This window comes from Mustela erminea, chromosome 1 (genome assembly GCF_009829155.1).
Source record: "Mustela erminea isolate mMusErm1 chromosome 1, mMusErm1.Pri, whole genome shotgun sequence".
Taxonomy (NCBI): Eukaryota; Metazoa; Chordata; class Mammalia; order Carnivora; family Mustelidae; genus Mustela; species Mustela erminea.
The window spans coordinates 157,628,758-157,655,985 of NC_045614.1; the positions used below are offsets into that span (position 1 = coordinate 157,628,758).

General features: G+C 36.3%; 1 pseudogene; it reads right to left on the reverse strand.

Moving 5' to 3' along the window:
- Positions 1 to 1,982: 1,982 nt before the first annotated feature.
- LOC116591405 lies at positions 1,983 to 26,867 on the reverse strand (annotated as a pseudogene).
- Positions 26,868 to 27,228: the final 361 nt, after the last annotated feature.

Below are 27,228 nucleotides of genomic sequence, written 5' to 3' on the forward strand. Positions count from 1 at the left end.
TTAGTATTTAGATTTATATCTTTGGGTTGTATTTTTATGCTTTATCTACAGCAATGATGTCTGAAATAACTGGAAATAACTGGAAATCTTCTATATCTGTTCAATCCAATATGATGGCCACTAGAGATATGTAGTTACATAGCACTTGAGATGAGGCTAGTGTAACTTAGGAACTGAATTTTAAATTTTATTTAATTTTGACTAATTTTTGCCTAAATTTAAATAGCAACACGTAGCTACTGATTACCCTATTGGACGGTATAGCTTCAGAGTTTAAAATATGAATCTTAGATTCATTATAGCCTACCTTCAAATAACATTATGCTATATTGCAGTTTAGTGGGGGGGGGGGTGCCATCTTTTTATCCTTTATGCACTTCATTTCTTTTATTTTAGCTCTATATATGCTAAAAATCCCTAAATACATTTGACATATTATTATTATTTTCTTTTAAATGCTCTGCAGTCTTTTAAAAATACACATAGATATAAATACAGATATAGATTGAAAGGTCTTTTATCTTTTCCCAGGTATTTACTTTATTTTATGCCTTTCACTCATTTCCTGCAGATCTGGGGTTTCATTTGGCATCCTTTCTCTTCATTTCTGAAGAACTTCATTTCTGAAGAACTACTTTTAGCATGTCTTACATGTAGGGCTGCTAGAGGCAAATTCCCTGAAGTTTTGTTCTCTGAAATGACTTCATTTGCCTTCTTTTATAAAGGAGAGATAGATCTATATATAATATTCTTAGGTTGAGTTTTGTTTTTAGGACTTTATGTTATTGTTTTGTCCAATAATATATTCTACAATTATTTTTAGTGGTAAATCAACCATTATGCAAATTATACCATTGACAATAATGTCTATTTTTTGCTGACTGCTTTTAAGTTATTAAATTTTGTTTTTAGCAATTTAGCTATGATGAATTTAGGCATGCTTTGTTTTGTAGTACTCTGCATGGGGTCCACTGAATATCAGATATTGCTTAACATCTTTCAATAATTTGGAATCAGTCTCTGCTATATTTTCTTTACATATTTTTTTACCCTATTCTCTATCTTCTTTTTCTACACTCATGGTGGGCTTGATATTGTCCTACAGATCTCAAACACTTCTCATTTTTCTTTTACTTTTTTTTTTTTTTTGCTTTAGTTTGGAGGCCTTCTATTGCCCTGTTTTGTTTTATTCATTTTAAACAAGAATTTTATTTAAACAAGATGCTTGACTTGAATTGAAAAAATATCTAGGAATCTCCTTTTAGATTAATTTATTCCTACTTAAGACAGATCATGCCGCATATCACAAATATACACAAAAAGTTATAAAATTGTCCTTGGTTTTATAGTGATAAATGAAAAGCATTGAAACTCTCCAATCAAATAAAGTATGCAAGGATTTTTATGTTGTTCTTTTTTGTTTTTCTTTGAGAGCAAAATAACTTACTGAGATATAAAGACAGGAGTTGAATGCAACAAATGGAGACAGGGATATGTTCATAAAATCAGTATTTTTCCCTATCTCATAGCCATTTGGTGCTGATCAAAACATATCATTGGCCATTTAGTTAAAAAAAAAAAATGCAACATGTTTGGGGCGCCTGGGTGGCTCAGTGGGTTAAAGCCTCTGCCTTCGGCTCGGGTTGGGATCCCAGGGTCCTCGGATTGGGCCTTGCATCAGGCTCTCTGCTCAGCGGGGAGCCTGCTTTCCTTCCTCTCTCTCTGCCTGCCTCTTTGCCTACGTGTGATCTCTGTCTGTCAAATAAATAAATAAAATCTAAAAAAAAAAGTGCAATATGTTTGTGTATATACACCAGTTGCTTTATGTGCAATAAAGGAATGGGAAAAGGGAAAATGAAAGAATTGAGAGAACTCTACTGTAGTTGTCAGGATGTAGTAGAAGCAAATTGCAGTTTTCTTATTTAGGTTGTCCTTTTGGTCTGGAGGACCAGAGTTCTGGAGTAAAGTAGCAGGTTCCCTTTTCAGTAAACACTTTCTGTTTGCTGCTGGAACACATCAATTGTATCTTCATCCTCCATCTCCAAGTACGCAGGAATGTCTGTTTCATTGATTGGATGCTCATCCCATTGGCATCTGATTTGCCTCATTGACGAACCTCATTGATAAGCCTATTGTTCATAGTTCACTAAGTACTGTATGACTCTTAATCTTAAATGGCACCACAGAACCATCCAGACACAACACCTTCAAATTAACATGATCCTTGCTCCCAAATTTGACTCCTTCCTTGGGCTTTTCATCTGCCGGTGTATGTGCCACATTATGCTTGGCTGCCACTTCATAAAGAGGTCAGGCTCTCACCTGAACCAGCACACACAAGCAGCACCAAGAGCTCTATTGATCTGTCTTCCAAGATACTTCCTCTTTTCAGATTCCAGTCTGCTGTTAAATTCACTGAATGAGTCCTTCATTTACGATATTGTATCTTTTCTGGAATTTTCAATAGATTTGTTTAATATGTTTCTGCTAAAATCCCCCATCTCTTTACTCACATTGCCTACTTTTTCTGCTTCCTCCTTTACATTCCATGTAAAAAAGTCCACACATTTTATTTAAAATATCTGATAATTTCAACATGTGGGCCATCTCTGGTTCTGCTTCTCTCCATATATTCTCTTTTGGACATGATTTACATGTCTTATTTTTCATGCAAATTTTATGGCACTAAAGGTATTTTGTGTAAGTAAACAATACAAACAATGGATGTAAATCATATTTATTTCTAGAAAAGATCTAGAATGGAGAGCTAAATAAGTCTGGTCTCCAGTTGAGATGTGTTTGGGATTTGCTGCAGCTTCAGTTTGACCACAGGCTTTAAATGTTTTGTAAGTGGAGTTAGAATGAAACCCTGCAGACTCGGGGTCTGAGCCCTAGTGAGATCCATATATTTCTCTGCTTCTTTGCCCAGTGCTAGCTCTTTAAAACATGAAGATTTCTGCTTTTGTAGCACTTGCAGCTCTCCGGATTTCTAGGAAGTTTTCTTTGCTCTCTTCCAGCCCTACTAAGACTTTGTAAGCCCAGGAAGATCTTTCTCTTCCCAGAATGCCTCAAAGCAGTCCCTCTCAGAATGCTGTCTCCAGTTTTTAGAAGCTGAAATCTTGAGTTGAAATCAATCCCTCTCAATTCTCCTCCCCTGCCTTCTAGCCTGTGGAGAACTGCTCCTGAACAGTCAGTAAAGACCCAGGCAGTAGAATTGGTGAGTGAGTGCAGATTTATTCTGTGACTTCACCAGGAGTATCAGAATTCCAGTCTTTCTGGGCAGCCCACATACAGGCCTTAAAATAATGTTAAAGATTCTGCTGCCTTTTGGTCTATGGAGAAAGTTTTCCTTTCCTGCTACTAAGCCAAGGAAAGTAGCTTTGTGTGTCTTTTCTCCTATGAAGTAATCACTGGAATTTGGCATATTTAAAGAGTTTTTCAATGTCGCTTTTCTCAGGGACTCAGGAAAATTAATTTAGTACCTCACATAATTTGTTTTGCTTGTTATGGTGAGAGTTACATTCTCTTTTAACTTCCTACTTCATCGGAATAAAGAGATGCAGAAGAGCAGGCTGTCCTGAGTGAAGTTTTCAAATTCTAGGTCTGTTCCATTTTTTTTTTTTTAAGATTTTATTTATTTATTTGAGGGACAGAGATCACAAGCAGGCAGAGAGGCAAGCAGAGAGAGAGGAAGGGAAGCAGGCTCCCTGCTGAGCAGAAAGCCCGATGCGGGGCTCAATCCCCGGACCCCGGGATCACGACCTGAGCTGAAGGCAGAGACCTTAACCCACTGAGCCACCCAGGTGCCCCGTCTAGGTCTGTTCCTAATTTGTTCCTTTCTATATTCTTAAGCAAGTTGTTTTTTAATCTCATTTTTAAAATATTTTATTTATTTATTTGAGAGAGACAGAGTGAGAGAGAGAGAGAGCATGAGGTAGGAGTGAGAAGGAGACTCCCCACCGAGCAGGGAGCTTGATGAGGGACTTGATGCCTGGACTCAAGGACAATGACCTGAGGCGAAGGCAGTTGCTTAATCAACTGAGCGACCCAGGGGCCAAGTTCTTTCTAACCTTCTGTTTCCTCACATGTAAAAAAAGGGATAGTAATGATACCCAACTTGTAAATTTTTTTGAGGATTACATGAGTTATATAAAGCACTTAGAGTGAAGCCTAAAACATAGTAAAAGTTATATGAAATCTGTTTACTTTTTTTATTTATAATAGAGTTTTCTTCAGAAAGTATAGAATGTGTTCAAAAATCTCAGCAAGATAGAGGATCAAAATAATTACCCCTCCACCACACATACACACACTTTGTAGATGGTGGAATTAAAAACCACTACCAATTATTAAAACAAAAGGTATTTCCATAAATAGAGTAGTGTTTAATCAACCCAAATAACACTTTCAAAGTTACTGGTGAGGTAGGTGCTTCATTGGTGGAATTAGGCACTTAGTTGAGTTGGGGAGAAAATATGCTGTTACATAAATTAAAACAACTGAAGGGGTAATCAGCCCCTCTAGCACTGAGATATACACTCTCATTTCTGGTCTGTATACCCCCTGGAGTTGATGAAATATCCTACAGGGCAATGCACAGTTGATTCTCTTACCTTTCTTTATGTTATTCCTCAAGCAGCACTGGCCAACTGTGCCTTGTTCTCAGCTCCTAAGATTGTCTAAAAATGAAAGAAGCTGCAGAAACCAGATGGAACATCTTTTTTAGTCTCCAGTTTTTCTCTCTTCTTAATCTCTCTCTTTAAAGTTTTTCCCTCTTCAGAATCTCTCTTACATTTTATTACCATTGTGGTATCTTCCAGTAATTGTCCTGTTTTCCCTTCTCCCTTCTTCTCACATACTTCAGGTCAAAAGAACAATAAGTAATAATAATAATAGTAGTAGTAGTAAGCTATATAGATTAAGAAGATGAATGAGTACATGGTATGCTTCAATAAGTGTATTTTTTTTAAGATTTTATTTATTTATTTGATAGAGAGAGATCACAAGTAGGCAGAGAGGCAGGCAGAGAAAGAAAAGGAAGTAGGCTCCCTGCTGAGCAGAGAGCCCTATGCAGGGCTGGATCCCAGGACCCTGGAATCATGACCTGAGCTAAAGGCAGAGGCTTTAACCCACTGAGCCAACCAGGTGCCCCCAATAAGTGTATCTTTTTTATTAACAATTATTCAAAAACTCCAAAATTGTGGGAAAAAATTAGAAGTGGGAAAGGGTCTTTAAAAATTAAAAAAACAAGCAAACAAAAAAACAAAAAACAGAATCATCTAAGTCAGGTCTAGCCTGTCTAAATTGCAGTCTGGAAGAACTGTGACTCTAATCCACAACTATATTTTCTTGGGTTTTCTCAGGCTATCCGGGGTCTCTCCAATTACTAAGAATGTGGTCAGCAGCAAGGTTAACGTGTTTCCTACCATTAGGAGTACTGAAATACTCCATTTCTCTCAGCTTCATTCTCCTCTAACACCCCCAAACAATATACAACTCTGTCTAGCACTCTCAATCTCTCTCTCTTTCTCTCTCTCTCTCTCATGCATACACACACACACACACACACACACATACACACACCCCACTGAAAATAATACATCTATTCTGATGCACTTTCAGATTCTGTGACTGCTGGTTCAGGGAAGTATTTTTAGATAAGGGGCTCTTCCAGTATAAACAACAACTTATGCATAAGTCTGGCTCCATTCCTAATGAATTTGCTGAGAAACAACAGTTTTGAGGATATAGTAGGCACATTTTCTGAAGAAAGAACTGAAAGTGGGCAACCTGTACTCCCTCCCATCTTCTCCTGTGCACTCTGCTAGGCAAGCAACCAATATCGGTCACAAGGTCTGCTCCACCTACCCCGCTGATGGATTGTTTTCTCTTTGCCTTGTTTTCAAGGTTGATACTCTCTGAGCCAAACAGACAGGCAGCTGCAGAGGACAGGGGCACAACTCTTAAATCCTGTAGATAATTGCCAAAGGCAGCTGAGTTCAGGAGCCCCACCTGTTAATAAGCAGCCAATTATTTCTATGCTTATAAATCACCTTTTAAACAAACACTAATAAACTTTGGCTACTGGTTACCATGGTAACTGACTATTCACAAAGGAGAAGGAGACTGCTGACATATGAACAATGGGTCAATGGTCCAGTATGTCCTGGGACTGCCATTTGTATTCCTTCACATGAAACTGTTACGTCTTAGAGCAACTTAAAATCACATGATTAAGGAGGCATAAGACATGATGAAATGCCTGTTTTTCCTGTATAGCCCAGAGAGTGTAGAATGTGTCCAACTTCCCACAAGCTATGGGGACAAGCTGCCCTAACTTGTTAAGTGGCAGTTCCTATGTATAGCCATACAGCTGGTCTACTTAGGCCACCTGCTGTCAGATATTTTATTCCCCAAAGCTTCCTAGGCTGCTGGGTTCTACTAGTCTGAAGAGGTTTTCCTAATATATTCAGTTTACTGTTGCAGATGGGTAAGACTATAGGCTACTTGTGAGATGCTCAGTAATATTTAGTGAGATGCAAGGAATGGTTTCAGATGAAAAAGAACATATTTTTGCTCCCAGCAAACGGACGGCACTTTCTTTCTTTTTTAAAAGCACAGTGAGAAGGCAACCACCCGTGACCCAAAACTCTTTTTATAGTAGAGAAAGAAAACCACCTTCTGCCTTGAACTGGCTTTCTAAACTAGATATAGGGAAGCTCACCACAAGTGGTATGGGGTACGAAATGACAGCTCAAAGAACCTGATGGTTTCAGGGCATTAGTGAATAGTGACCTAATCAAGCAATAGAGCAACGTGATTATAATCATTTTGCCATGACTGACCCATAAATGGCTTTTTACCCTGATTTCTGAAAGAAAACGAGTTTTCAATAAAAAATTGAATTGCTCATACTATAGAGAAGTTCCTTACCCTTCAGCAGGTGTTCAAATTGATACCTCTAACCTCCCAGCTGCCTGCTCTAGGGCAAAGAGCATGAGCTTTAGATTAGGATTTATTAGTATCACTACCATTTATGTGCCTCCCTCAGCTGGAGGATTTAGGAAATGGATGTAGCTCTCCACAAATACATTATTCCTTCTAATTTGGGTTCTCTGCATCCTATATGTTATGGAGGGTAGGGGTTCAGAAGCTGCATGAGATTTATTTTATATACTTATAAATCTTATATATATGTAACTGAATGTATGTATGTGTTATGTTGGAGATATGCATTTGCCACTACTAGGAAATTCGCCTTCTCCTGCCATTGTTACTGTCTGTGAAGGAGCATCTGCTTCATATTTGGCTACTAGTTGTTCTTCCAATCTCTTGTGCTTTCTGGACTGAATATTCTGATGAAGATTTAGAGTGTTACAAAAGGGTGAAGATAAAATCAAGTCCTGGATAGTATATTACACAGGGTTGTTCACCAAATGAAATATGCTGGTATGAGTAGGGTGACTAATTGAATAAAAATCTAGTGGAAGAAAAAAAGTAGGGCTGATGAGAGGTCAAAAGAGAATCAGTTATGTTGAAAACATTGTCAAAATTTAAACAATGCTTAGATGAGAAGGCAATCAACCATGTAGATTGTAGGGAAAAGTTTATGAAGGAACTTATGACCATTTGGTCTTGCTCTAGCAGATTGGTGGCAAGGTTGGCAAGGTGAAGGAGTAATTTGTAAGTGTATGCATGAATGATTTAGTAAGAACCAAGTCATTTGAAATGTCAAGGAAAAGCAGGCTAATAGCCCATGCAGATAGGAATATAACACAACCCAACGCCCCCACCCCAATCCTTCTCTTCATTTGGAATACTCAAGTGGAAAGAGTGGAAACGAAAAAAGGATTCCAACCCTCCTTGTTCTTCTGAATAGCTGTGAGCCAATGGGCAAGTTGTTTTGGGGTCTTAGTTTTCATACCCTTTTCTGTATACTTTATAAGAGTATATGAGTTCATACTAATATAATTAATGAGTAAATCTATGAAAGGTGAACATCTCTCAATAAAATATCCATTTGAAAGACAATAATATTGCTAATGATAACAATGACCCCTCCAGTCTTTTGGCAATGGGCTAATATCCTCAGAATTGTTGAGAAAAGAAGATATTCTATGAAATACATGGAGAAACTAAAACGAGATGCTCTAGATAAAACTATAAAGTGCAAAAGGAAGGAAGAGTGGGAAATTTTTAAAAAGAGATAAATAGATGTTAACAGGATAGAAAGAAGAATTAGAAGAGTCAGATGTAGAGTGGCAGAATTACTTCTAGGTAGAGATTCTAGATGCCTGGTTCTAAGCCTAGTTCTGTCGTTAGCTCAGTGATCTCAATCAAGTTGCTGAATCTCTCAGACCAGAATTTCTCATCCACTAACAAAAATATCTTTTATCAAATAAAATTGAAAGTGGTACTTCAGTGTCTAAAAGCAGTGTGAAGTATTGTTTCTTTTGTTGAAAACTTTCTTGGCATTCTTTTGCCCCCATTCCTCACTGTGGCCTTGGATCATCTGTTTAAAAATCAAAATTTTGAGGATCATACTCTGAAAACCAGGAAAGTGGATGACATCTGATGGGTTACTTTTGAGATTAAAGCAATCCTAGAAATGTTTGAAATCCTGAGAAGGGAATCGATATAGATGTTAAAAGATCAACTGGAAAACGTAGCTGGTTGTTGACCAAGTTTATTGTTGACTGACGGGTGTGCCAACAAACACCTAGAAACAGTATTCACCATAAAAGAAAGATGAGTTCATGAGGAAGGAATTTTCTCCAAAGCAATATTTATCTAAGAAACATATAAGTGTACAGTTGACTCTTGAACAATATGGGCTTGAACTGTACAGGTACACTTATGCACAATTTATTGTTATAAATACAGTATAGTGCTGTAAATGTATTTTTTCTTTCTTGTGATTTTCTTAATAACATTTTTTCTTTAGCTTACTTTATTGTAAGAATACAGTATATAATACACATAACATAAAAATATGTCTTAATTGACTGTTTATGTTATTCATAAGGATTTTGTTCAACAGTAGTCTATTAGTTAAGTTTTGGGGGAGTCAAAATTATATACAGATGTTCAACTGTTTGGGGGATGCCCTTAACACCAGTGTTGTTCAAGGATCAACTATAGTAGGAAGAGGAGCCATGAAAATACTCCTGAAAATAACTTGGATCAGCAGACTGAACTCTGCATATTCATTAATAATCAATGCAGTCTGATAAAATTTGTGACTCAGAAGGGTGAAATGACCCAATGCGTCCCAACAAAATGTTGGTAGGGATATTATCTCTGCCAGTTCATGCTCGCTCAAGCTTCTTTGTCCCATTCTTTCCCTCCTTTGCCTAATAATTCATTGAACTTCTCATAGGGAAATATTGAATGCGGTGGTCCATTCCTAGCAAGAGGAAGTTGGACAGACATCTAACCAGGTCATTCAGACTTTTGCATCCATGAGTAAAGGAGGATTTGGAGGATGGGTGGAGAAGGAGCTACCTGTCTTTTCAATAAAGTCATCATTTTTTTCCCAAAGAATTTTGCAAAATGCTAATCAACAGTGCTTTATACAAAAAGTTCACCCAACTCTTGTCTGAATTTCTGAATAGGATCATTACCATTTGGGGCTTTTAAAGCTAGTGGGAAATTCTGAACATTTTCACCTTTTTTATTCAAGGCCGAAATTTCAATTTCCAAGTTTGAATTCACCCAGCGGTCTATACACTTCCAGATGGGCTACAGAGTTGAGAGAAGAAATGAAGAAATAGTGCTTTGGATGGGAAAAACACATTTATATGATAGTCCTCTGACAGCTCTCATCTATATATTGTTGATGCAGTAACAAGTCCATGAAACTAGATGTTAAAATATATGTATTTTTAATCTTGAGAAGTATTTTAAACATTCTGAATTTTAAAAGTCTGCTCAAATATTTCAAGTTTCTGTAACACCCAGTTTTGTTGGTTTTCAGATCAGATGCTTTCACTAAGGATTAAAAATCAGTTATTTGGCTGAAATCTCACTTGTTAGGCCTCATGATCTTAGAAAGTCAGGTTATTTTATGGCTAACAGGGGCAAATGATGAGTAAAAGGAACTGCCATTCTCTCTCTTTATTGAGGTATAATTGACAGACAATATTATACAAGTTTCAGGTACACAACATAGTGATCCTACATTTGTATACATTGTGAGATCATCACCACAGTAAGTCTAGTTACCATCTGTCACCATACAAAGTTAATACAATATTTATTGGCTATATTCCTTGTGCTGTTCATAGCATTTCCATGACTTACTGATTTTATAATTGGCAGTTTGCACTTCACCCATTTCACCTTCCTCCATCCCTTCCTTCTGGCAACCACCAATCTGTTCTCTGTATTTATGAATCTGGGCTTTATTTTGTTTGTTTGTGTTTTTTTTGCACTCCACATACAAGTGAAATCATGCAGTCTTTTGTCTTTCTCTGTTTGAATTATTTTACTTAGTGTAGTACCCTCTAGGTCCATCTCTAGGTCATAAATGTCAATATTTCACTTTTTTTTTTATGACTGAGTAGGATAGATAGATAGACAGACAGATAGATCTCACCAGCATTTTCTCCATCCATTTATTCACTGGTAGACACTTAGGTTATTTCCTTATCTTAGCTACTGCAAATAATTCTGCAGTTAACATAGGGGCACATATACCTTTTCAAATTAGTGTTTTCATTTTCTTCAGATAGATAGATAGAGTGGAATTGTTGGATCATATAGTAGTTCTATTTTCAGTTTTTTTGAGGAAATTCCATATTGTTTTCCATAGTGGCTCTACTAGTTTAGAATCCTACCAACAGTGCATAAAGTTTCCCTTTTTTCCCACATCCTCAAAAACACTTATTTCTTCTCCTTTTTTTTTTATAATAGCCATTCTGATAGGTTTAAAGTGATATCTAATTATAGTTTAGATTTACTTTTGACTAGTGATTTGTAATGACCAGTGACGTTGAGCATCTTTTCATTTCCCTGTCATAGTATGTTTTCTTTGGAAAGAAATGTCTATTTATATCCTCTGGCCATTTTTAATTGAAAATTTTTTTATTGTTATTGAGTTGTATTAGTTTTCTTACATATTTTGGATATTAACTCCTTACTGGAATATGATTTGCAGATATCTTCTTTCATCCAGAAGGTTGCCATTTCATTTTGTTGATGGATTCCTTCACTGTGCCAAAGCTTTTTACTTTGATGTAGTCTCATTTTTTTTTTTTTAATTTTGCTTTTCTGGCCCTAGCCTTTGGAGTCAGATGCAAAAACAAGACAAACAAACAAAAAAACAAAACTAAACAAAAAAAATCATTAACACTGATGTTAAGGAGCTTAGCATCTACTTTTTTTTTTTTTTTTGAGGAGCTTTATGGTTTCAGATTTTACATTCAAATCTTTGATCCATTCTGAATTAATCAATCAATTAATTAATTAATTTTGCATGTGGTGTAAGATAGTGGCACAGACTCACTCTTCCACATGTGGCTGTTCAGGTTTTCCAACACCATTTATTGAAGAGACTGTCCTTTCCTTATTGTATGTTCTTACTTCCTCTGTCATAAATTAATTGACCATATATGCATGAGCTTATTTCTGGGCCTCCTATTTTGTTTCTTGATTTATATGTCTGTTTTTATGCCAATACCATACTGTTTTGATTACTATAGCTTTGTAGTATAGTTTGAAATCAGGTAGTACTATCTCTGGCTTTGTTCTTCTTTCTCAGAATTGTTTTGGCTATTTGAGGTCTTTTGTGATTCCATATAAATATTACAATTACTTGTTCTAATTCTCTGAAAAATATCATTGGGATTTTGATAAAAATTTCATTGAATCTATGGATTGCTTTGGGTGCTGTGGACATTTTAACAATATTCTTTGAATCCATGAACACAGAAAATCTTTACATTTATTTGTGTGTATTCTTTAATTTCTTTAATCAATATCATAATTTTCAGTGTACAAGTCTTTCACCCCCTTAGCTAAATTTATCCTAGGTATTCTTTCTGATGCAACTGTAAATGGGATTGGTTTATCTCTATTTCTGATAGTTTGTTATTAGTATATAGAAATAACAACAGATTTTTATATATCAGTTTGGTATCCTGCCACTTCATGAGTTAATTTATTAGTTCTGACAGTTTTTTGGTGGAGTGTTTATGGTTTTCTTTATAGCATCATGTCATCTATAAATAGTGACAGATTTACTTCTTTCTTTCTAATTTTTATCCTTTTTTTTCTTTTTCTTGCCTAATTGTTGTGGCTAGGACTTCCAATACTATGTAGAGTAAAAGTGACAAGAGTGAGTATCACTGTCTTCTTCCTGATCTTATAGAAAAAGATTTATCTTTCTACCATTGACTGATTACTCCAATGACCCAATTGTTGTTCAGTAACATATTCTTTAATCTCCACATATTTGTAGTTTTTCCAGTTTCCTTCTTGTAATTGTTTCCTGATTTCAAATCAGTGTGGTTGGAAAAGGTGCTTGATATTATTTCAAACTTCTTGAATTTCTTGAGATTTATTTTATGACCTAACTGGTGATCTATCTTGGAGAATGTTGTATGTGCATCTAAGACTGTGTGTTCTGCTTTTGGATGGAATGTCCAGTATACATCTTATTTAATTTATTGGTCTAACGTGTTGCTTAAAGCCAATGTTTTCTTCTTGATTTTCTGTTTGGATGATCTGTCCATTGATATAAGTGGGGTGTTTAAGTCCCCTACTCTTATATTGCTGTCAACAATTTTTTATGTCCATAAATATATATATTTTTTAATATTTTGGTGCTCTTATATTGGGTGCATATATATTTATATATGTTATATATTCTTGCTGAATTGACTCCTTTATCACTATGTAGTGCTGCTCTTTGTCTTTTATTATGGTCTTTGTTTTAAAATCTATTTTATTGGTTGTGAGTATAGCTCTACAAACTTTTATTTATTTATTTTTTCCCATTTGTATGACTGTCTTTTTTCATCCCTTCACTTTCAGTATGTGTGTGTCCTTACTTTCAAAGTGAGTCTCTTATCATAGACAGTATATAGATGTATTTTGTTTTGTTTTGTTTTTAATCCATTTAGCCACTCTTTTGACTGTGAAACTTAGTCCATTTGTATATAAACTAATTATTGATAGGTATGTGTTTATTGCCATTTTGTTAATTGTTTGATGGCTGTTTTTATGGTTCTTATAGTTCCTCTTTGTTCCTTTGTTATTAGATAAACTTCCCATTTTCCCTTTGTGTATTTGCTCTAAGTGTTTACTTTGGGTTACCATGAGGTTTATATATATCATCCTATTATAAAATAATCTATTTTCAGTTGATAGCAACTTAAATTTGAACATATTAGAAAACTACATTTTTAGTCCCCATTTTATATTTTGACATCATATTTTGCATCTTTTCTTATTTTATGTATCCCTTAACTGTTTTATTTTAGTTAATTGTGCTACTTCTCTTTTTAATCTTTATTGTAGCTTTATAATGAATTAATCTAGCACTTTTACTACATATTTACCTTTTCTAGTGAGATGTTTACTTTTGGATGTTTTTCTTCTTATTAACTAGTGACCTTTTATTTCAGTTTAAAGAAATACCTTTATTTATTTATTTATTTATTTATTTATTTATTTATTTTAAGGCCAGTTTAGTAGGGATGACCTCCTTTGCATTTTGCTTGTCTGGAAAACTGTTTATGTCTCCTTCAATTCTGAATGATAACCTTGCTGAATAAATAGTCTTCACTGGAAATTGTTTTGTTTGCTTGTTCTTTGTTTTTCTTTCAGCATTTCAAATATGTCATGGTACTCTAGTCTGGCCTGCAGAATTTCTGCTGATAAATCTGCTCATAGCCCTGTAGGGTTTTCCTCATATGTATCAATCTGTCTTTCTCTTATACTTTTTATAATTCTGTTTTTATCCTTAACTTTTGATGTCTTAATTATTGTGTCTTGATGTGGATCTCTTTGGGTTATCTTATTTGGAACTCTCTGGGCTTCGTGGACCTGGATATTTGTTTCCTTCCTTAGGTTTGGGAAGTTTTTAGTCATTATTTTATCAAATAGTTTTCTGCCCCTTTCTCTATCTCTTCTCCTTCTGAGACCCTTATGTTGAGAATGTTTTTCCACTTGATGTTGTCCCATAGATCCCTTGTGTAAACTTCTTTTAAAAATATTCTCATTTCTTTTTGCTGCTCTTTTTGGGTGAATTTTATTGCTTTGTCTTCCTGCCTGCTGATCTATTCTTCCACCTCACCCTGTTTGCTTTTGAATACCTCAAGTGTATCTTTTAGTTCAGTCATTTTATTCTTTGGCTCTGTACTTATATTTGGTGCTTTATAGTTTCTATCTCTTTGTTGAACTTGTCACTGTGTATTCTTCTCCTGAGTTTGGTGAGCATCCTTATGACCATTACTCTGAATTTTTATCAGATAAGATTACCTTTCTCCAAATCATTAAGGTATTTTTCTGAGGTTTTTCCTTCTTTTTTTTTTTTCATTTGAAACATATTTCTTCATTTTCTAATTTTGCTTGACTCTCTGTGGTTGTTTCTATATATTACAATGGCTACATCTCTCAGTCTTGGAGAAGGGGCTTTGTGAAGGTGATGAAATATTCAATCTTGCCCTAGCTCTTTGTTTTCTCTCAAAACTGTGTGATTGTCCAAACAGACTGCTTTATTCTTGATATATTACCATTGTTGAGGGTGTGCCAACACCTATCAGTATTCCAAAGGTGGTGGAATACTGCCTAGTTTTGGCTAGCACCTAGTTTTGGCTAATTAGAAGCTTGCTCCTGAAGCAGCAGTTTTAAAAATATGGAAATATATACCATCTTGTAGACTGCAATCATAATCCCTGCTGGTTCCCAGACCAGAAGATCTATAGGTGCTCTTTGGACAAAAGTTGCAAAAATCAAGACCAAATGAGTATATAAGCTACTTTCTGGGAGGTTTTCTGGAGCTATAGCAAGATCACGGTTGTGTGCAAGGATGGTGTCTCCTGCTTACATTCTCCTTAGCCTCTGGATGTGTGGGAACTCTGAAGTCTGTCCCCTAGCTTGAAGCTCCAGGATAACTAAGTAGGTTTGTGTGTGTGTGTGTGTGTGTGTGTGTGTGTGTGTGTGTGTGTGTGTCTCCCCCTGCCACAGGAAGACTGGTTTTTGTTTCCATCTGTTTTCTTTGTAGTCCCCTGGAGGTAGTGGCCTGCTAAGAACTATTTTCTTGATTGTTACATTTCCATGGAGCTCAGGAATCCCAGCCCCCTTGACCACTAAGGTGAAGTGATCAAAGACTGTCCCCTGTGTGAATTGCATGCGTCCACTGGCTTTGTTAGGTAGAAGCAGAATTTGTTGTAGGGGGAGAGGGCTTGCTTGCCGGCTTCAGAAAGGCAATTGGGGGGAAAAAAATGTCTTGACTGGGGGTGCCCACAGGTGTGAGGAGTACAGTACGTGTGCCATCTTTAGAACAAGAGCGGGAAAATGTCATGACTGCTCATGTTCTCCAGCCCCAAGCAGGGAGTTGAGGGAATATTGCAACCACCATATACCTGTTTAAGCAAGGCTGCAGCAGAGAGCCAGAACTACTTGCTTCCACCTGTCTTTGCTAGGGGGCAGGAGGGTACTCATCAGAGCTCTTGTGTGCTAGCTGGGTGGGTGGAGAATATAACATGGCCTCCACCAGTGCCTTCATCTCTAGGGAATTTCAACTATCCCCTGCTTCTCTAGCATATGCTTTTAGATTAGCAAATGAACTTCCTTCATATATAGTACAGGTACTCTTAAAACTGCTGCCCCCCCACCCCCCCACACACACCCAGCTGCTCTGGGCCCTGAGACAAGTGGGAGCATATACCAGCTATTGAAAAGGGGAATGACAGCTTTCTATAGCACTTTGGGTCCCTTGGGCATCAGCCCCATTGGTTTTAAGCCAGACATAGAGGAGTTTTTCTCCATAGTGCAGATGCTACAGGTTGGGTAATTGATGTGGGATACACACCCCTTGCTCCTCCAGGAAAAGTGTCAGACTGGTAGGATATCTTCCCATTACACATCACTATACCAGGTAAGGGGTTTTTAGCAAGACTGTGTCTCTGCCTCTCCTACCCATCTTTTATTGTTTTTGTTTGTTTGTTTGTTTGTTAATTTATTGTTGGGAAGATGCTGTTCATTTGTTTTCAGAGGGAAAGGATACATATGCAACTGTAGACTTGGTAGTCCATGGGAGGAGGTGAGTTTAGGATCTTCCTACACTCCTGTCTTGGGGGTCTCTAAAACTGCCATTCTACTATGTTTTAGCTCTTGTCTAAGCAGTTGAAGACCTCACTTCTAGTCCTTTCTCTTTTTTTCCTGTCTTCCCCCTGCCCCCCTTTTTTGGTCTGTCTCTAACTTTCTTAATTCTCCCTATAAATGTGTGTATGTGAGTATGCATATGTCTCTGTGTGCATGTGAACGGTATGAAGAGGAATAAGGGAAGAAAAAAATATGTATTAGATTTAGCAATTTGGGGAGAAAATAGAAGGAAATATTTAAGTAATTTTTTTCATTATTTCAAGTCCTTCTTATGGAGAGAACTGAGCCAGACTCTAAAATGAATACTTAATTTGGACAAACAAGTTATACTGTACTTCACTGATGTAGAAAGAAAATGAAGTATTTAGTATAAGTAGAGTGTAGGCAAAAAATCTATGTGAAGCTACAGAGGAAGTGTGGCTCTATGATTGTATATGTTGTCCTCTAACATCTTCACTCTTCCTATTTGGTTGCTAGCAGGTGTCAGTGCAAGTCCTCTGTTACTTGACTCCTGTGACACTCTCTAGAGCTCCTACTAATCGTTTTCTTCTAGACATACTAAACAGCTTGCAGTATCAACCGAGTGGTCTAATATGTGACTCTCTTCCCACTCTTCCCTCTTCTCAATTAAAAGAAATGTATTTAACTTTGGCATCCTTTTAACCATAGAATTTTCCTTGAAATTATTTACCTTATTCCAGAATCTTGAGAACACTTAATCAGCCTCACCTTTGTGTCTGCAGTCTTCCTCCTGCAAATGTCTATCCTAATATCTTGAATTTCTGGTATGCTAATGTGCTAGTTTGCATGACATTCCCTGTTCTACTAAACTATGGAGGTACAGTATCTGAAATTCTTCCTTGTATTCCCAGTATCGGACAAATTACCTGGCACCTAGAAGTTACTTATATACATATATTATATAATATTATAGTAACATCACTTAATATATCATATATATTATATATAATATTATTATTATACCTATTAATTAATACATATTATATTATAACCAGGATATAATTATATAATAATTAAAACACAATATATGTTATATAATATATATAGTAAATTATAGCAATATACCTATGTATACTATACATACATACACAATATCATGAGAAATCTCATTCTTGCAAGAGGCTCAGAGCTTCCAGTTACTCGCCAATTATTTGCATTCTAGTTTGATATGCTGGATTTTACGATTGGTTTGCTACAAATGCTACTTCTGGGAGAACAAAGCTGGGAGTGTAGAGAACATTATAGGAGATCAGAACCTGTGGCTGGGTTACTGAGTCTAGAGGGTGAAGGAATGGCAGTAAAGACCATTGATCACATCCTGCCTTCGTTGAGTTGGTGTCAAAGAATGAAGCAAGCCTGGAGTTCTGCAAGGGGGCTGACAGCGGGTTGAAAAGCCTGGGGCTGATTAAAGCAGTGTCAAGAAAATGAAGTTGTGGTGACATTCATGGTTTGAAAACATTAACATTAACTTTACAGAACTATTTTCCTAAGGCCTTGGGCACATTCTAATTTGAACCAGCAACAATATCTGCTTGGCTCCAAACTGTTGGGCATCTGCTAATGTTTCTAACCACTTTAATCATTTTGGGGGCTCTGCTTTAGAACCTCTCCAAATCTCCTCCTTTTCACTAAAGTCTCAAGTCTTCAAAGTCTATGCCAATTTTAATAAAGGTCTAAAAGGATTACCTTATGTTCCCAATTTAGAATTTCTGTTTAATATTCCATTCTTTGTCTCACTTAATATATCAAAATGCAGAGTTGGAATCCTTGATTTCTGTGAGCCAATGACTTACAGAACAAAAATTTGAAATTCAATCTCAGGTCACACATAAGCAGAAAGTAATTTGTGTGTCTGCCTTACCAACTACCGTATGATGTTCTTGAGGACAAGGACTTCGTCTTTTCGAAAAATTTTCCCTGGTGCTTTGTATAGTACCTATCTCCTTTTTTTGTTTCCTTGTCAACATGAATATTTAGGGTGAGTTTAGTATTTTCATTTTCAAACAGTCCTAATTAAGAGTGCTTGGTAACTGAAAACCAAGTAAGGAATTAAAAAGAGAAATACAAAATGTTTTAAGCATCTATAGTGGATCATTTTTAAAGCTATGACTCCTTTTTTTATGGCCCAGTGTGAGACATGGGGTAAATGGTGAGGTTAAGAGAGAGAGAGAGAGAGAGAGAGATAGTCCTAAAAAAAGATAAAGGGATGCAAAGAAGGGAAATTTGGGGAATAGGGACTAAACTGAATATGGATCAGAAGAGTAAGGAAGCTGAAAAAGTGAAAACAAAAGCAGAGGGCAAAGACAAAGATGTTACATGCTAAAACAGAACAAACACTGTGTGTGTGTGTGACCCTCTCCCCCAAATTCCCCAGTGCTCAAGCTCTGTCATATTTCAGCCTGGCAAGGTCTGCACATATAGCCGAGGTTAAATGATCTTGCAAAATCTGCCATTTCAGACATAGCTGAACTAGATGGCTGGCCCTTCTATGTCTTGTCCTCAAAGGTCTCATTCATACATTCTAAAATTGTAGGCTTCTCTAAATAATCTATTTTTAGTCTTACAGGAATAGATGTGATAGTTCAGATATTCCCCAAAAGCAAATCTTCAGGCTAGTGAACAGATCATTAACTGAAGCATCACCCACTTAAGATGAGGCCTGAAATTTTAGGTTGTCTCTGATGACTTTAACCAAATAGCTATAAATGGTTGAGAAATATCACACAGGGAGATAGCAGAAGATTTCAATAGATCTTGAGAAGTTATAGGTAATATTTCTTTAGAATAAGACTTAGCAAGAAATGTAGGTACCAGTGTTGTTTCTGTCTTTCAAGGATGTGGTCTATTTCATGTAGGTTATCAAATTTGTGGGCATAGACCAGCATTTCTTCTGGGAAGCAACAACAACAACAACAACAACAAACCTGGTCTCCAGCCTCTGCATCCCCAAAAGTACTCATTAAAGTTAGGTCCTTATTATACTTTCTAAGTATTTAAGAGGAATTAAAATAAAATGCAATGTGATGCCTACATAGTACAGGTATAATTCTTACACTAATTACTCTGAAGGGTAACATTTTTGCTCAGTTGGTCTAAATGAAATTAAGCTATTTCTACAAGTTTTTTGGAGCACTCACCATCACCAAGCACCATACATATCATACACTGAAAGACATTCAAACTCCTATCCTTAAGGAGTTTATGATGCAGTGATACTAGTTTATAATCTATTCCAATGAAATAGGCAGAAATGTTTGCAAAGAAATCTGATGTGTTTGACAACTGTGCTACCAAATCATTTCAAGTGCTTTCTAGGAGGTTAAAGTAGTGGACAGGAATAGATGGTATTTGAACTGGGTTTTGATTAAAGAGTAAGAATTTGTTGTTTAAAGAAAAGTTGGAGTGACAAAGTTGGGGGAGGGGGTAGGGATAATCTACTTAAGAAAACACATCAAGCAAAAGAACACACACTTATACATAAACAAATACACACTTGTGCACACACTTGCGTCCTGGAAGTCAGAATATTTCAATCAGGGTTCTGAACTGAGTATTATGAAGAAACGCTTTCTGGTACTAGCCATGCTAGGATCCATTGTATGACCTTGAGCTAGACTTTTAAAGTCTCTGGATCTTAGTTATTCCATTTGCAAAATGCAAAGGCTAGATTCTATGATGGCTGGAGCTCCATCCAGTGAAAAAAACTAGGAAATAGAGTTAAAACCTGTTTGATCTGAAACTCACAATTTAGGAGATACAAGCATGGCTTATGAAAAGTGACCCAAGCCAGCTGATTTTTAAATTTCATATAAGGGAAAGCATTTTTGACTCTCATTAGTAGGAAAGATAATTGCAAATTTAATATTTCTCCATTCCATATTTCTTTATTATTCGGTAGCACATATATCTTGGGATATAAATGTAATATTTTTCCTTAAAAATTAAGGACACTCCCCCCCAGTCCTCAACCCACCACCAAACTTCAGATAAGAAAAGGCACTGCTAAGACCTAGGACACTGACATATAGTACATTATAACAGTCTGTCTGGCTCTGCCTAGGCAAGTGGAGATGATAAAGAATCAGTACCGTGCACAGCTTCGAGTTCCAGGTGACAGCGAGAATTGAATGGCTGGAAATACAGTGGGGATGTACCAAATCTTCTGCTCATATCTAAATATCTGTAGGATTTGCATTTGTCAAATATGAAAACTTGAGCTCAGAAACTACATATAATACCAAAGATAGCACTAGACATATTATCCTTCCTCTGCAAACATCTCCAAGATTTGGAGCTCAAGGTTTCATCTTCAGCTCTCTGGTACTTCATTTGCCCCATCTGGAAGTAACGTGAGCACTGCTAAGAAATAAACTTGAAATTTAAACTATGCTAATTACATTGTTAAGTTTTAGATGAATTAATAATGAGTTAATGAATAAAAATTAACTTGTTAGTAAGTCACCAACTGTCCAGTTTTTTTTTTCATATATTTGTGGTGAATGTATTTTTGCACATGTGCCTCTGTGTGTGGGGTGTGTGTGTGTGTGTGTGTGTGTATAATATTCCATATCTTTTCAAATGAGATTTAAAGTACTTCTTGGCGAAAAAAATAAGAATTTATAGTGCTGCTTACCTAAGGTAATTCTATTCATTTGTAAAATGCTTGGATACAATCAGAACCTCAAACTGTATTTTCAAACTGGAATAACTTATAAAATGGCAGTTTAGGGACTGGATTCCATTTCAGTTGTTTACTAGGAAAACACATTAAACAGGTGTTTAAGCTGCTCTCTTCTTAAAGGGCCATCATCTGCTAATGATTAAGTTATGGCCTATGATGTTAAAATTTCTCTTGGAAACATGGAAGTCCCGTTATACACATAGTAATCATCTCTCTATTCATCTGTTGATGAATCTCTCTACTCATCTGTTGAATTCGTGACAGTCCCAGTGGAACTTTGGATAAGACAGAAAAGCACGGTTGGTGAAGAGACCACCCCTCTCCTTCAGTGAGTTTATCGTTCTATTGCAATACATAGGAACGTCCTAAGTTTTCTCTGCCCTGGGTTCTCATTGTCCTTTGATATTGATCCAGACCACTTAGTGATGAATACAGGCAGCGCTCTCTTTCTATTTAAAGACCTTGGGTATCTATTATTGTTTCTATGTTTATTATCTAAATACCTGACATTTATGACATCTTTCTTCCAAAGAGCTCTCTGGAGTGCAATAGGTGCCAAGTAAAGACAAATGAACCCTGAAGCACTTTGTGCTCTACAGATGAAGGGAGAGTCACTCTGGATCTGCTGCTTTCCAGGAATAACTTCTCTTACTTCTTGTTTTCTTACTCCAGCAAGCCCTACCCATGGTGCAATTCTCAGACTCTGCTCTTCTTTATCTTCGTTAACTCTTTCAAACACACCCACGCCCACCCCCCCACCCCCTCACACTTCAACTCTCATCTTTATCCTGATGATTGCCCAATCTGTATTTCACTACTGGATCCTTTCTTAAAACCCTGCTTCATATTTATAACTATCTTTTGTAAATTTCTTCTTTAATATTTAAACAAATCTAACACACCCAGCATAGAGCTCATTATTTATTTATCATTAGAAAAACTATCCTATAACTTTATTTGATATTCCAAATGCATCTTGAAATGTACAAAATTTTAAAAAATGGCCTGACCCCAGTTAGAAATAGATTGTAATAAAGAAAGGTAGAAGAAGCTCAAGGGTAGAGGATTATGATGAACAAACAAGTGTAGTGAGCATACCTTGGGATATTTTGAACTCTTAAGAGTTTGAGGATGAGATCTAGTGAGAACTCATTAAAAAAAAAAAAAAAAAAAAACCTAGGGTTATATTAGATGGAAATTTAGGATAATCAACCTTTAGTAAGGAATGTTCACTTTAGCCCAGGTGTTACCTATATTTTGGATTTTTTTATGTGTATCACAATTTTAGAGAGTGGATATTAGAGAATAATGCTATTTTATTTATGAATAATTATAAATATAAGCATGAATACTGAAAGGATCATATGGTTTCTTTTTTGGAATTTTTTTCTTTCTTGATTATGCACATCTGGGAAATTCATACCAATAGTCCCTCCAGTAAGTGCTACTAACCGAATGGCAGTGCTTCTGCTTAGAGGCAATTAGTTCCTCACCCTCCCCCATCCCCAGTATACTCCACTCTGCTTTTTTCACTTCCCTGAACCTTGGCAATGATAACCCCATTCTCCAGACACCCAGAGGGGATTCACAGGACTCGTTGTGGATACCTTCCTCTTACCCATTTCATGTGCTCAGTTAGTCAGTGATTCCCTTTGACTCTTCCTTTATATCCCTGACATTTATCCTCTCCTCTCACTGTAAGGTCAGTACCTTTCAAGCCTGAGTCACAGACATAGTATCCTAATTGGGTCCTCTGCTTTACACAACTATTATACCGATGGCCACTTTCAAAACCTTGCCCAAGAAAATGAAACACATCTTGTGTGCTGATGTAGTAAGTTTAGATTTCTCCCATCCTGTCTTTTAAGACTTTATATTTCATCTCCTTTCTCCTCATCCAAATGACTTTCATACTACTCTCCAGCAGGGATCCTTTCTGGTCAGGGACACTTTCTTCCTTGCTATATTTCTTTGCTCCAGGATGCTGGCTCCTAACTCAACATTTATCCCTCTGGGTTGCCCTTGTGAACTTTATTCCACACTCATTTCCAACTGTTAACATCCCAAACAACCTTATGGACCCAGTCCTCATGTATTACCTCCTCAGGTGAATTCTTTTGTAGGATACAACTCTGTTGCCACCTCAGAAAACCTTCCCTCCAGTGTGGATTAGGTGGCCTGCTTTATGGGAAACAGTACCATGTAAGCATTTGTCCAGTTCATACTTATTGTCATTGTCCAACTATTGGTAATCTCTTTTCAGAACTAAGAGCCAGGGTTTTCCCCTGTGCTTCTTTGTGATCTCAGTGCCTAGTATCTTGACTGACATGTAAAAAGTTGAAGTGAACGCCACATGTTTGAATTTCTTTGCATTTAAAGCAGTTTTTCTCAAAATTTCAAACTTGATTGCTTGCTGTTTTTGAATCTTTCACCAATCTATTTGTTGATCTTCTTTTCCTAACAAGGTGGATTTTTTTTTTTTTTAATTACTGAGAGACCTTATCAAAGAGCCCATAGTGAATGGTTCCCATAGATCTTTCAGGATATCTTTCAGAAGTAAGTATTTCAGAATACTTACACAGAACTGATCATTAAATTCTTGTTATTTAATTAAGTAATCAAACTATTAATAATATCATAAACCAAAAATATCATAAGTCAAATTAGTAGGAATGGAAAGAAGTTGCAGACCATCATTTAGTATTGTTTCTTAACAACAAGGTGGTCATTTTTGTCCCAAGAAAAATAATTTTACTTTTTTACTACATACATCAAAATAGGTACCAAAATTAGACTGTCTAATATTAGCTGATTAATAAAAATTATCTATTTTAAGAAATAATAGATCATATTACAAGTTCCTTTTCACTTATTATCTTCCTCTCCCATCACCCGTGTTGTCTTGTACTCCCTCTTGTTCACTTAGTGTTTTCAGATCTACATCTTCACACCTGCTTATCATTTTCTCTATCTTCCTACTTCCCCAAACTGTCTAGTCCTTATATCCAAGCTAGATATTTTCTACATCAAAGCTCTAACTATAACCTATTTTTCCTGAAACAGCGAGTATTTCTCGTATCAGCTCATTCTCATTGCTTCCAAATATCACAAAAGGCTTCTAAAGCCACTTACCAACCTGATTCTAGCCTAAGATCAATACTCTGGCATGCTTTCTTACAAGAGAAAAGGAGAACACCACTAAAGAAAATTTTGATTTTGAGAACACCACTCTAATTTTGATTTTGCTACTGGAAAAAAAAGTCTGTTTAAGAAGTTTGACTGATAAATTGTTGTTGGATATGGGTATTGGAAATATTTACCAAGTGTACTGGATGTAGTCAATGTTTTCAAATTGTCTATATTTGTTTCTATTTGTGTGTGTGTGTGTGTAATTTTACTGGCATTTCTCTATTTCTGACCAATATCTATCATCTGTATAAGAACTTTTTTTTACAGGTACAATATATTGAGTTGATAGTCTAAGCTAAGTTTTCTTCTTGTGTGAGGGGATATTATGATTTAATGGGTTAAGATGATGTAAATTCTCTTTTTACTTTAAATTTTAGGTCTTTTAAGTTACTTTCACAGTTGTTGATTCAAAGGCTTATATCTTTGTCAGTAAAAAACAAGAATTACTAAAGGACTCTCCCATTTGAAAACAAACAAAAATCCTTCTCTATTGCTACTTATTTCTACTGAATAGAAATTTACTGGAGGTTTAGGACACCCCCTTGTATAACATTCACATCCCTTCAAAAGTTAGAATTTACCACTCACACACAAGAATAAATAATTTTAATTGGCTTTTTTGTCTGCCAAGAGAACATAGGAATATCCATTAAGAATGGAGATGGCTTTGGGGACACCTGGGTGGCTGAGTCAGTTAAGCATCTGCTTTCAGCTCAGGTCACAGTAAATAAATAAGTAAGTAAGTAAATACATAAATAAGTCTTAATATAAATAAACAAATAAAATCTTAAAAAAAAAAAAATAAAAGCTTGGAGATGACTTTGGAGAATAGGATATTGGGTGAGTAGCCAGAGAGCTGTAATACACTATCTTAAGGAAGAAGAAAAGAGTGCTACAGGTGGTTGGAGGGTGAGCAATTCCTCCAGTTCTTCTGCTGACACAAGAGATGCTCTGGCATCTCTGAAAATCATCTCAAACCTTGCCATGGTTCTAGACCCCCAAGGTGGAACAGACCGAAAATCTATTCAAACACGTAATTGGGGATTGGTCTTTGCCTTATTATCTATTTGTTCAATTGACCTACCTACTTCTTGTTTTTTTTTTTGTTTCTTACTTGCTTGTTTCTTACTTGTTTATCATAGCTATGGACTGTTCTGTTGCTGTATAGATATAGCCTTAGAAAAATGAGCATGTAAATGCCACATGTAAATGTTTCATCGGTGGCATAAAGGATTAATATCCTGATAGTATTAGGCAGACAGCATGGTACAATAGAAAGAGTACTGTTTTGAGAGTTGTACTCTCTGAATACTGTCGGTGATCTGAAATAACTATAAGCTCTAGGCTTCCATGTTTCAGCTGTAAAATGGAGGGACTGAACAAGAAGATCTTCTTGGTCTTTACCAGCTTTAGTAGTATGCAATTCTTTTAATTACCTGTGTTTCCTGATTTTCCTCTGATTTCTTTAATTTATTAATGAGAGCTTAATGGGTTGGAATCAAAGTGTTTTTCTGACAAGTGGGGTGATAACACTTGCATTGTTTATCTCAAAGTGTTACAGTGAAGATAAAATATAAAGTTATGCGTGTCACTAAGCATTATGAACTGCAAAATCCCATACTTGTGCATAACCAATTATTATTGTATATTTCTATTTCTATTATAAAAGACTTATGATACTTCAGTGTGCAACCAGCAGAGGGAGACAAGTTCAGATTATATTTCTTCTTCGAACATAGAAGCAGTTAATTGCTGTATGCACATGTGTTTTTAAAAATTAAAATGAGGTTCATATTATTAGCAAATATATCACTAACTCAATGCTCTATTTGTATATTAAAGTTACAGAAACAAATGAGAGAAAGAAAACATGAGAAAAAATTGGTGGTGGGGGAGAAACGTTTGATTTTTGGGCTTACTTTATTACAGGATTCAGAGATAGCTCTCCTACGACGCATGTCGTATTCTTCTGACAACTTCCTAAGCATGTCCATCTGGAGGTACAGACTATTTGAGTTCCAATTTAAGAACCAGTTCAGAATTCTAAAAGTAGAATTTCCAAATTTTCTCTGAAACTAGTTTCTTAACTCAACTTTCTCATTTTACCAGCCTGGACTTGAAGGAGGAAAAACACACACACACACACACACACACACACACACACACACACACACACACATACACGGGTGGGTGTGGGGGAGAGAATAAAATCTTCTGTATCCAATTAGTTGACAAATCCTATCAGTGCCTCTCTGAAATCCTCCAGAAGTCTTCACTCCTTTTTTCCTTCCACTGTGCTTGTCCTGTGACCTGCTTTTATTATCTCTTGCCTTTTTTATTTCAGAAAGGTTATAACTGGTCTTCCCTGACTTTGACTTGCCCGAGTCCATCTCCCACTCCATTGCCAGTTATCTTCTTAAAACACAAGTCTGATGATGTCTCTTGCTTGAAGCCTTTCTTTAATGGCTTCCTTTTGCATATAGAATAAAGACAAACTCATTAACCTGCCTGCAAAGACCCTCACTGACCCCAACTTACAAAAATCAGTCATTTTCCATTCTAACTTTTTCCATCTCTACCTCCATATCCCTTCCTACAACTTACCTTCTCCACTAACATAAAGTCGCTGAAGGAAGGTCTTCATCGTTATGAGAAAGCAATAATGTATATAACGAATGATGCTCATTCCCTTTTTCTTCTGTCTCCCAACAGCTTTAGCCTTCTAACTAGTTTCTCCTTCTAACCTCTAATTTCTCAGTGCCAGAATTATCTCCCTAAGATGCCCATATCTCATCTCACTCCTTCACAATTTAAAGTAGCCTTCCAAATAGGAGATGAAGGGTGTCGTGTGATTCTTCATTCAGGGATTCAGGATTCTCCATTACGTAGGTTTTCTCTTCAGCCTTTACTCTCTCCTTCTTGCTGCTAGGCAGGCAAGTCTTCCTCCAGGTCCATTCTTTGTTTCAGGATGGTTCTCTTGGCCATCTTTTGCATCCCTTGCATAA